Source organism: Thalassophryne amazonica, chromosome 23, assembly GCF_902500255.1.
Source record: "Thalassophryne amazonica chromosome 23, fThaAma1.1, whole genome shotgun sequence".
NCBI lineage: Eukaryota > Metazoa > Chordata > Actinopteri > Batrachoidiformes > Batrachoididae > Thalassophryne > Thalassophryne amazonica.
The window spans coordinates 416,790-429,575 of NC_047125.1; the positions used below are offsets into that span (position 1 = coordinate 416,790).

The 12,786-nt window shown below is 40.8% G+C and overlaps 1 protein-coding gene across 1 annotated transcript in view; it reads right to left on the reverse strand.

Moving 5' to 3' along the window:
- The window catches only part of LOC117504820 (NLR family CARD domain-containing protein 3-like), a 73,289-nt gene extending 62,792 nt beyond the window's left edge, over positions 1 to 10,497 (reverse strand). The window contains exon 1 of the mRNA XM_034164353.1: positions 10,470 to 10,497. The gene's annotated coding sequence lies outside the window, so the exon portion shown is untranslated. The remainder of the gene's footprint in view (positions 1 to 10,469) is intronic.
- Between the last annotated feature and the right edge of the window lie 2,289 nt (positions 10,498 to 12,786).

Sequence of the window (12,786 nt, forward strand, 5' to 3'; positions counted from 1 at the left end):
CACATCTTTCTGACAAGGTCACAAGTTCTCTCTATGTCCATTTTGTGACTTCTGAGTGCTTCATCCTGACATCATTGGCACCGATGTGATTAACTATGTGACTGCATCTCGTGTCATGTTCCTCTGTCTGTCTACCCTACTGCAGCGTCAACACCCTAAGATGGGATGTAATGTCGGGAGCTCTGGCCCCATGAATACATTTAACGTCAGCCGGTGTCTGTAACCTGACTTTGCAGGTGATAGAATCTCCTATCACTAAAGCCCGGCGTTTCGGACTGGAGATAGGAGAGTAAGTCACCCGTGGGCTCAAAGAACTCACATCAGGCATATCCAAGGGGGAAAACCAGCTCACCTTGGCAAGTGTGACTGGGGTACCGCAACCAGGCACCAAGCCCTATGTGACTTCCTCCGTCTAACCACGAAAGCCGTCCTCCACAGCCAGTTGATGCTAATGGGCACACTAGCCGGCCCAACACTAACCTCGTCAGGAGTGCTCCTAACATCCATCGCCACTGAGCTAAAAAGCTGTTCTAGCTTACAGACACGGGTCTCTAAAAGAGTCACCCTATCTGCCAGCATCACACAGGATTTATGTAAAGAGTAACGTAATGTACTATGTGCACCATAAAATTTAACAGCATAGCCAAGCAAGTGTGCGCTAACCACTAACAAATATACTAACCAGTCCCAAGGTTCACAAAGGAGTAAAATAATGAGCCAAAATTCACAGCAGTTACACAGAAAAACAAACAAAAATATTAGACTGGTAAAAACAGCAATGAAAGAAATGGGGGGGGGGGGGGGGGGGAGTCGACCTAGCTAATGCAAGCTAACCACTAGCGATTCACAACAATCAATCAATCAATTTTTTTATATAGCGCCAAATCACAACAAACAGTTGCCCCAAGGCGCTTTATATTGTAAGGCAAGGCCATACAATAATTATGTAAAACCCCAACGGTCAAAACGACCCCCTGTGAGCAAGCACTTGGCTACAGTGGGAAGGAAAAACTCCCTTTTAACAGGAAGAAACCCTCCAGCAGAACCAGGCTCAGGGAGGGGCAGTCTTCTGCTGGGACTGGTTGGGGCTGAGGGAGAGAACCAGGAAAAAGACATGCTGTGGAGGGGAGCAGAGATCGATCACTAATGATTAAATGCAGAGTGGTGCATACAGAGCAAAAAGAGAAAGAAACAGTGCATCATGGGAACCCCCAGCAGTCTACGTCTATAGCAGCATAACTAAGGGATGGTTCAGGGCCACCTGATCCAGCCCTAACTATAAGCTTTAGCAAAAAGGAAAGTTTTAAGCCTAATCTTAAAAGTAGAGAGGGTGTCTGTCTCCCTGATCTGAATTGGGAGCTGGTTCCACAGGAGAGGGAGCCTGAAAGCTGAAGGCTCTGCCTCCCATTCTACTCTTACAAACCCTAGGAACTACAAGTAAGCCTGCAGTCTGAGAGCGAAGCGCTCTATTGGGGTGATATGGTACTACGAGGTCCCTAAGATAAGATGGGACCTGATTATTCAAAACCTTATAAGTAAGAAGAAGAATTTTAAATTCTATTCTAGAATTAACAGGAAGCCAATGAAGAGAGGCCAATATGGGTGAGATATGCTCTCTCCTTCTAGTCCCCGTCAGTACTCTAGCTGCAGCATTTTGAATTAACTGAAGGCTTTTTACGGAACTTTTAGGACAACCTGATAATAATGAATTACAGTAGTCCAGCCTAGAGGAAATAAATGCATGAATTAGTTTTTCAGCATCACTCTGAGACAAGACCTTTCTGATTTTAGAGATATTGCGTAAATGCAAAAAAGCAGTCCTACATATTTGTTTAATATGCGCTTTGAATGACATATCCTGATCAAAAATGACTCCAAGATTTCTCACAGTATTACTAGAGGTCAGGGTAATGCCATCCACAGTAAGGATCTGGTTAGACACCATGTTTCTAAGATTTGTGGGGCCAAGTACAATAACTTCAGTTTTATCTGAGTTTAAAAGCAGGAAATTAGAGGTCATCCATGTCTTTATGTCTGTAAGACAATCCTGCAGTTTAGCTAATTGGTGTGTGTCCTCTGGCTTCATGGATAGATAAAGCTGGGTATCATCTGCGTAACAATGAAAATTTAAGCAATACCGTCTAATAATACTGCCTAAGGGAAGCATGTATAAAGTGAATAAAATTGGTCCTAGCACAGAACCTTGTGGAACTCCATAATTAACTTTAGTCTGTGAAGAAGATTCCCCATTTATATGAACAAATTGTAATCTATTAGACAAATATGATTCAAACCACCGCAGCGCAGTGCCTTTAATACCTATGGCATGCTCTAATCTCTGTAATAAAATTTTATGGTCAACAGTATCAAAAGCAGCACTGAGGTCTAACAGAACAAGCACAGAGATGAGTCCACTGTCCGAGGCCATAAGAAGATCATTTGTAACCTTCACTAATGCTGTTTCTGTACTATGATGAATTCTAAAACCTGACTGAAACTCTTCAAATAGACCATTCCTCTGCAGATGATCAGTTAGCTGTTTTACAACTACCCTTTCAAGAATTTTTGAGAGGAAAGGAAGGTTGGAGATTGGCCTATAATTAGCTAAGATAGCTGGGTCAAGTGATGGCTTTTTAAGTAATGGTTTAATTACTGCCACCTTAAAAGCCTGTGGTACATAGCCAACTAACAAAGATAGATTGATCATATTTAGATCGAAGCATTAAATAATGGTAGGGCTTCCTTGAGCAGCCTGGTAGGAATGGGGTCTAATAAACATGTTGATGGTTTGGATGAAGTAACTAATGAAAATAACTCAGACAGAACAATCGGAGAGAAAGAGTCTAACCAAATACAGGCATCACTGAAAGCAGCCAAAGATAACGATACGTCTTTGGGATGGTTATGAGTAATTTTTTCTCTAATAGTTAAAATTTTGTTAGCAAAGAAAGTCATGAAGTCATTACTAGTTAAAGTTAATGGAATACTCAGCTCAATAGAGCTCTGACTCTTTGTCAGCCTGGCTACAGTGCTGAAAAGAAACCTGGGGTTGTTCTTATTTTCTTCAATTAGTGATGAGTAGAAAGATGTCCTAGCTTTACGGAGGGCTTTTTTATAGAGCAACAGACTCTTTTTCCAGGCTAAGTGAAGATCTTCTAAATTAGTGAGACGCCATTTCCTCTCCAACTTACGGGTTATCTGCTTTAAGCTACGAGTTTGTGAGTTATACCACGGAGTCAGGCACTTCTGATTTAAAGCTCTCTTTTTTAGAGGAGCTACAGCATCCAAAGTTGTCTTCAATGAGGATGTAAAACTATTGACGAGATACTCTATCTCACTTACAGAGTTTAGGTAGCTACTCTGCACTGTGTTGGTATATGGCATTAGAGAACATAAAGAAGGAATCATATCCTTAAACCTAGTTACAGCGCTTTCTGAAAGACAAGACTGTAATTAAATAAGATGCACAGCAGATGCACTTTATGGCCCAGTCACACAGCACTTAATGAAGGGTGACGTAGCCCTGATGAAACAAGAAATCTGGACTTTCATTGACCGTCGATGGCATCGCTTTAACCTTCATGCAGCTTCGTTCATGCAGCTGACACTTCGTCAGGATTTTTAAACTGTTGAAAAATTTGAACGAAGGGCAATGAAAACCTCAGTTCGTCTGTGTTTCGTTTTGCTTCAATGGGCTCAGGCACATTACATAGGACAGAATTAATCTTTTGTGTGGATATAATTATTATTTTGCCACAAGCAACTGTTGAATTTGAAACAACGAAAAAGTTGTGTAATTTCCGACGGTACTTGAATGCAGCATCAGCGGCAGTAGGAGCTCCTGCGTGCGCTTATTATTTTGTATTAAATATAACAATATGAGTGTAGGAATGACAATCCAGCCCTTATGTACATGTGGTAACGGGTAGATTAATCAAAATGATGATATAACGAGCTGTTCTGGAAGGAAGAATTCACGTTGTGGATCAGTGATCAGCTGGTGGAAATAACCGCACATGAGTCAATGCGCGCGTTCACGCGCACTGATTAATTTACTGCTCTGATATATTCAATCATCTTTACACTTATATTTATATTTATTCTCCCTTTTGACAGTTTTCTGTTATAAATCAATATATATGGCTTAGAACATAATACAGTAATACAGCAGTGACCACAGAACATTTTTTTTTGTTTTGTTTTTTTTAAATTGGAGCACGACGGAGCACGCTGTGTGTCTACAGACAGTGTGGATTCTGATAATGATGGACATGATCCCTCTTTTGTTCTGGACAAGGAACCAGAGCAGGTGGTCCACCGACGTGCGTACAGATCTCCACAGATTCTGTTTGCAGTTTCTCCAGGACTCAGGTGCTATGAGCTCCGTCCCAGCGCCGAGTGTTGGATCAGACACACACTGCTCCAGCTGTGGCTCCAGGCACGTTTCGTCGAGATCGTGAGCTTCAGTTTTGTTAAGTTCCTCTTTCGTCCCTTTTGCGCTCTTGCTTCGCAGACTGTTCGGTGATAAAGCTCTTTCGCCCACCTTTTCTCAACGAATTGTGACGTTTTTTACTTTTTCCTTTTGTTCAGGAATCGTCGTGTGCCGTGTGACTGGGCCATAAAAACCAAAAAGAAGTGCTAACCGGAAATAAAAGAAACTAATACAACCATGTAGAGCTTGGAAGAGCGTCACAACAGCAAACAATCAGTCGGAATGAAGGGGTGAGTGCATTAACATATAGAAATTTAGTTTTTAAGTTTTGTATTATAGATGTGTGTTTGGAAGTGTGGACATGCAAGAAAATTTTAGATATGAGAAGGTGGACCAATGACTGAATGAAATGGTGAATGAGGTTGTTAATTATGTCAACTGTAGAATTATTAATTATGTAAATTGTAGAAAGGCCCAACCAGGGACAAGAGTTGTGAATTAGCTGTAGCTATAAACTCTTTGTGCAGCAGTTGCAAACATTGCTTGCTCTATGCTGGATTGCATTGTCCCTGTCAAATAAACAAATAAATTAAATAAGATTTCCATTTATTTCAATGTTACTTTTAATATAAAATGAATAAAGTTGTGAGGTTATTGTAAATCATGTGTTAAATGCTTAGCGACCAGATTTATGTTTCCTCATGAATAAATCCAATTTGTATCATGTCCACATGAAGCAGTTTAATAAACTTCATTTAAAGGCACATTTATCAGTTAGTTTCAGTTTAAACTGTAATTCGAATCAATTAAAATCTTCATGAAATTAACAAGAGTCATCTGGTGGTCAAGTGGTTCTTGAGATATGCTAACAAGGGTGGAAATGAAGGTTCAAACACCTTCGCTTACAACTTGGGGGGGGGGGGGGATCGATATACTTGATAAAAAAAAAAAAGTACAAACAAACATATCAGGAACACACTTCAGAGCTATAACAAGATCTCCCCCAAAGGAAAATTCTTTTGGAACTCACAATTAGGTGAAATAAGTTGGCATAAAACACGGCTGTGCCCCTTCCAGTTTTGCATTTCAAATAAGGGAACTTATTTTATGTGAAAAAAGGGAGGTGTTCATGGACTGGCACCTCCCTACCTAGCTGACCAAATTAAACCTCACGTATCGGCCCGGGCTCTGAGTTCTCAGGGTGCAGGACTACTGTGTGTCCCTAGGGTGAATAAGAAGTCTGCAGGTCACAGAGCTTTCTCTTATTGTGTCCCTGTTCTGTGGAATGATCTCCCTGCATCAATAAAACAGTCAGATTCTGTGGAGACTTTCAAGTCCAGACTTAAGATGCACTTATTTTCCCTTTCGTATGACTAGCATCCTGGCATAGTACAGTTTTACGCTTTTTACTCTTTTAATTCATTTATTAGTAATTGGAGCGTGCCGCGGCCTCAACTTTACGTAAATTCTGGGTCTTTTAGTGAAGTTTAGGGCTAGTGGCCGGTGATCACCTTAGTATTTCCTGTTTTTCTTATTGTTTAATGCTGACAAATTATACAGTATTTCTTGTCTTTCTGATGCCCGATTCTGTTTTTTCTCTCTGTTTAAGGTGCAGCTCCATCCAGAGATGGGTGCGGTATTTGTGCTGGAGACCCTCCTGTCCTGTGCACCAACAGCATTTCCTGTATATTCGTTTTGTGAATTGTTCTGTAATTTTTGTTTGTATCATGGCCCAAGCAGAGGGTCACCCCTCTGAGTCTGGTCTGCTTGAGGTTTCTTCCTCAGAGGGAGTTTTTTATTACCACTGTTGATCTGGGGGTTGGTAAGGTTAGACCTTACCTGTGTGAAGCGCCTTGAGGCAACTCTGTTGTGATTTGGCGCTATATAAATGTAAATACAAATGAAATTGAAACTTCAGTTTAAAATACTACACAACATTTATCCTTGTAATAACACAATTTCCAGGATGACAAATACACCTTTTGTGGGACTGAATCAGAGTCCATGCCACATTTACTTTGTCTTTGCCCTGTGTCATCTGTTTTGTAGAGATTTTGAAAAATATATCTATGAAAAAAAAATGGACATGCCATCACAGTTGGTCTGAAGGACATCATTACAAGATTTGTAGCCTTTTTCCTTTGTAAATCATCTTATGTTGCTGATTGGCAAATTTTACTGACAGAAAATGTAAATTTCAAAATTGCTTCTGATTTTTTAAATATTTCTGGCAGAATTTAATTTGTAGACAAACACTTTGGATCTAACGCATAATAAGAATGAGAAAGGTGACTGACAGACCTCGGAGGTCACTGCGCCTCACAGCCTTTCTGTGTGTGTGTGTTTTGTTTTTTTTTAACTTATAAGACTTGATATATCTTCCATCACATTGATGTTTATGTGTTCTGTTATGTGCCAATTGTCTGCATTTATATGCTTGGTCATTTTTGCATATCGAAATCTCAAAGATGAAAAAAATAAATGAAGTCAATGCGCCTGAAGCGAATTGGTTACGTGATTTCTGGGAAACAACACAGGCTTCAGTCACTGCAGGACTCGAGACAAGCTTCAGGATTTCGACACACACTTCAATCTGCGTCCACGGCGCCAAAAATAAAGATTAGTTCATACAAGAACACGCCAAAGTAGTTTAATACCGAATCAGGCCGTTTTCTTCACACGTAAATGTAAGTTTGTTGGAGTAATTTGCTCTTTGAGTAAATGTGTTTGTCTGCGGTCCGACAGCGAACAGAAACTCTCCACCAACACACGAAACAAACGCCAAACTAACATTTAGCACTTAATAACGACATCAACAATTTAAAAAAAATCATTTACCTGATCACCAACAGCAGCAGCGGCCACTAAATAACGTTACATTACTGTAAAAGCGGTTTCAATACAAAACATAAATCTTTATGATTCAAGCTGCGTCAGTCCTGTTGGAGGGGCGGGGCGGGACGAAACCATGTCTTACCCCGAAGGGGGGGGAACTCTCGGTGAAACGATGTTATTTGGTCGCCAACTACATTCAGTTAGGAGATAATCCACCCTATCATCTTTTAGCTGCTCTGGCTTGCTCCCACCTCCAAAGACATGCAGGTTAGATGGACTGGACACTTTAAAATGTCCTTAGGTTTGAATGTGTTTGTTTGTCTGTATGTGACCCTGTGAGAGCCTGGTACCCTGTCCAGGGTGAACCCCGCATCACACCCTGTGACTGCTGGGATAAGCTCCAGCCCCCGGTGACCCTTAATTGGAGTAAGCAGTTGAAGATGAATGAGTGAGTGAGTGAATCATAAATGTCCAACAGAAAAAAGTGGATTCAGAATTCCTAATTTTGAAGAACTCCTGCAACTGTACAAAATTACTTTTAATCAATCAATCAATCAATTTTTTTATATAGCGCCAAATCACAACAAACAGTTGCCCCAAGGCGCTTTTTAATGATGTCACTGTAATGACAGAAAAAAAACAAAATTTACATAATATTTGTATGATATTGAAAATTATTTGGGTGATTTTGAAAAAGCTGACAAGAAGTACTGTGGAAGTTATCGTGGTATCCTGCCCTCTGTAGATTGTCTCTCGTACGTATATTTGGGAGCAGGTTAAATGTCCTCATCTCTCCAAATGTGCTCCCTGACACTCTTGTGTGTGGACTCAGGCGTGGAAGATGTACAATGGACTTGATCTTCTGTCTTCAGCAGGTGTAAGAGATGTCTACTGAGCAGACCATGTCCCTTTATGATGTATTCATAGACTTCAGTAAAGCTTTGGACCCTGATGTGTCCTCAAGAAATATGGCATTGTGCCATATCTGTCCTGAGATTCGGAACTGTGCATGCACACCCGGCCAAATCTCACGTGTGTGCGCGGAGATTCACCAGTTCAGTCCTTTTTACTCAACATGCAAAAGATCCGTTTTTAATTCCTCTTTGTTTAGGTAATAAAGACTTTTAAAATTTGACCCTACAAATGCTGTATGTAAAACGTTGCCTTTTTCCACAACTTCAGGGGCTTATAATTTTATCATGGAACCAGTTCATCTTGCACATATTTGCTAAATGATACCCTTTTTTTTTAATCCTCTGGGATTAATACTTTTTACACTGCGGGAGGCTAAAAACATCTTTTTGGCCAAAATAGGGTAAATATGGTGAATCTGTAGGAGTTCTCCTGAATATATCAACTTAGAACTTTTTCACCATAACTCAGCAATTACAGAAATATTACGCATTCACAGGCACACTGGTTGCTAGGGATGTGAATCGTACAACAACTCACGATTCAATTCGATTCTGATTCTTGGGGCGACGATTCGATTCAGAATCGATTTTCGATTCAAACAGCTCTGAGAAATAGTTCTATTACTTAAAAAATGTTTATGTTTAAGAAAATGCAACTTTACAAGGTTAATCAAGTGATTCTAGATGTAAATTTACTTATCTGCTTTGCTCGTTCAGAGTTGGCTGGCAGTTTAGCGAAGCGCTGGTCAGTAGTCGGCAAAGGCCGCTGCTCCACTCCTTTTAGCTCCGGGTCATAGCGTAGCATGTGGGCTTGCGGAGTTGAAGTGTTTCCGAAGTGCTTGACTTTCATTTTGCAGATTTTGCACACAGTCATGTCAAGCTCCTTCTTACGCAGCAAATAATGAAATCCAAAATGCGCTCAAACATTTGCCTTCAGCAAAGATGGTGCTGGTTGAATTAACTCTTCGTCCGCCATGCTAAGCTACAGCTCACGAATGTTTGAAGCACGTCGGACCCTCCCCTCGCGGGGACGCTGTAGTACGGAAGCCGTTGCCTGATAAACAGTACACGCAGCGAGTAAGTAAGAAAATGTTTAAAAAAATGCTTTTTAAAAATCGATTCTTGGACATTTTGGATCGATTCAGAATCGTAATAAATAAGAATCGTGATTCGGACGTGAATCGATTTTTTCCAGCAACCCTACCGGTTGCCATGGTAACAGTCTAGTATTGAATTCAGAGAGTTTTAAAGTAGTTCCACTCTGAAGTGTTCTAAAATTGGTCATTTTCATCCTCTGATTTGACCATGTAGCTATGTAGAGGTTTAGGATCTTTATTTTTTTTTTTTTCTGAAGATTCATTTATATAAGATCATTCAACTGACCAAAGGATTTTATCAAACACTCATGATTTCACATTTAGAAACATTTTTATTTTTGTTCACATCTATGTTTTTGTAAAAATTCTTTTTTTCATATTCAGAAGCTTATAAATGGGAAACTGAACTGTCCGGTATAGTAATACTACATAATTTAATCAATTAATTGGCATTCACAATTTTAGATTCTGCTATAAAAATGTCAAAGAAAAGTCTATATTTTTGAAGTGATCCCTGTTACGGCAGCCAGAACTCTATAGTGGTCAGTATTTGGCATTTGGTGATCCAGAGTTCTAAATATTGAGGGTTTTTTTTAACAGGTTTATTATATAATGAAGAAAAAAGTAGTCATGGATACTCAGAGATCCAAATTTTTTTGTGAAAGTTTAGAAAACGTGTCTAAACTTTGTGAGACACAGAGATGGACTCAACACAGAAGCAGGATCTCACTACGAGATGAAGATGGTGTGAAATACCGCCCCCTGCTGGTCAGAGACTCACATCACGTGATGTTTACAATCCACGGCAACTTCCTCCTCTTTTCAGTGCGACGTCATCGTCGTTGTGCACCAATGATCAGTCATATCAGTGCTGTGCTGTGCACACGGCACTACATCCAACGGCCGGGGCGCGTTCACTTTAGTGCCGTGTGCAACACAGTCTGTGTGCGCACTTAAACAAAAATAATTAATAAATATAATTATACGCCAAAGGGATTTAATTCCGTTATCACCAGGGCGTTTTCTTCACAAATAAATATACATTTGTTGGAGGAACTATGTCTGCGTAAACGTGTGGTCTGCGGCCCGACAGGAAACACGCGAACAACCAAAAACTCAGAGGAAACAAACTACAAACAGACATTTAACACTGAACGACGTCATTCAAAACTTAAAAATAACTGTATTTACCTTATTACTAAAAGACAAAAAGACGAAGACGGCAAGTCCAAACCATAAACAAAATGTTCAAACTCCACCTCGTGTTACGTAACCAGGAAAAGAGAGAAACGACGTAACGCCGCCCCCTGAACCAGACAGGATTTCTACAGTTCTTTACTTCCATTATCTAAAAAGTAAAAAAAAAAAACAAACGGCAAATAAAACGTTATTTAACGGCCTGACAAAAGGAAAACAACGGCCACTAAATAACGTTACATTACTGTAAAAGCGGTCTCGATACAAAACATAAATCTTTATAATTCCAGCTGCGTCAGTCCTGCTGGAGGGAGGGGCGGGGCTGGACGAAACCATGTCTTACCCCGAAGGGGGGGAACTCTCGGTGAAACGATGTTGTTATTTGGTCGCCAACTACATTCAGTTAGGAGATAATCCACCCTATCATCTTTTATGGCGGTAGTATGTGGTTTCAACCATAGACTTATAAAGAGGTTGCTGAGGCGCAAGAAATGCGGCCGCCATCTTGGAGCGGTCATCGTAGTGATTACGTCACAAGGCACAGGTTTGATTGAATAATCTTATTTTTATCTTTCTATATTAAAGTTGTTTGTTCTTTATGATTATCTCTGTTCTGTAAAGTGTCTTTTAGCACTGTGTAAAAGGCTATATAAATATAATGCATTATTGTTATTAGTATTATAATAAGGTGCAGATGAAGCTTCAACAAAGCTCCAAAGGTGTCAACAGTCACACGCACAGGGTCCAGGAGGAGATCGGAACAAAGGATGTTTTTCTGCACCACACTGGCAAACTCACCTCTCTTGACCTGCAGAAAGGGAGCACAAAAAAGAAAACTTCCACGAGCAAGTTTTTTTTTTACATGTGTAAATATGATTTGGGGCGGGGAGGTCATGTTATTGTGTTAATTTGACAGTTTACATTTACATTACATTTTATTCTCTCTCTGCTTTGTACAGCCTTGGAACTCTCTCTTTCTCTCTGACCTTATATAAAGTATATTGATATGCTACGGGATTTATATATTTGATAATTTTCTGATATAACTTTTTCATATATATGTATGAAAGATTTTGCTTGCCTCTACTGGTGGTTGGCTCTCACTGCAGTTTTGTATCACTTCCTGTTCCGGAGCACAGCGGTGTTTTTCTGTATCTGTTAGCTGTTTAATCTGCACAGTTAGATTGATCTAGTTATCTAGATTACGATTTGTTTCCCAGTGTAATCTTTACGTGCCTTAACTAAAGCACTCCTTCTGCTGAATCACCTCTAAATTATTTACACATTATTCACTTTGCGTGTTTTTAGGAATCCGCTAGCTTAGCGTAGCTACTAGCTCTTAGCCGATTTAGCATGGCGGCTTCTCCTGTCTCTCCCGCACTTTTCTGCTCTGGGTGTGAAATGTTTAGTTATTCCTCGGCCTCCTTTAGCAGTAACGGTAGTTGTAATAAGTGTAGCTTATTCGTAGCTTTGGAGGCCAGGCTGGGCGAATTGGAGACTCGGCTCCGCACCGTGGAAAATTCTACAGCTAGCAAGGCCCCTGTAGTCGGTGCGGACCAAGGTAGCTTAGCCGCCGTTAGTTCCCCCCTGGCAGATCCCGAGCAGCCGGGAAAGCAGGCAGACTGGGTGACTGTGAGGAGGAAGCGTAGCCCTAAACAGAAGCCCCGTGTACACCGCCAACCCGTTCACATCTCTAACCGTTTTTCCCCACTCGACGACACACCCGCCGAGGATCAAACTCTGGTTATTGGCGACTCTGTTTTGAGAAATGTGAAGTTAGCGACACCAGCAACCATAGTCAATTGTCTTCCGGGGGCCAGAGCAGGCGACATTGAAGGAAATTTGAAACTGCTGGCTAAGGCTAAGCGTAAATTTGGTAAGATTGTAATTCACGTCGGCAGTAATGACACCCGGTTACGCCAATCGGAGGTCACTAAAATTAACATTAAATCGGTGTGTAACTTTGCAAAAACAATGTCGGACTCTGTAGTTTTCTCTGGGCCCCTCCCCAATCGGACCGGGAGTGACATGTTTAGCCGCATGTTCTCCTTGAATTGCTGGCTGTCTGAGTGGTGTCCAAAAAATGAGGTGGGCTTCATAGATAATTGGCAAAGCTTCTGGGGAAAACCTGGTCTTGTTAGGAGAGACGGCATCCATCCCACTTTGGATGGAGCAGCTCTCATTTCTAGAAATCTGGCTAATTTTCTTAAATCCTCCAAACCGTGACTATCCAGGGTTGGGACCAGGAAGCAGAGTTGTAGTCTTACACACCTCTCTGCAGCTTCTCTCCCCCTACCATCCCCTCATTACC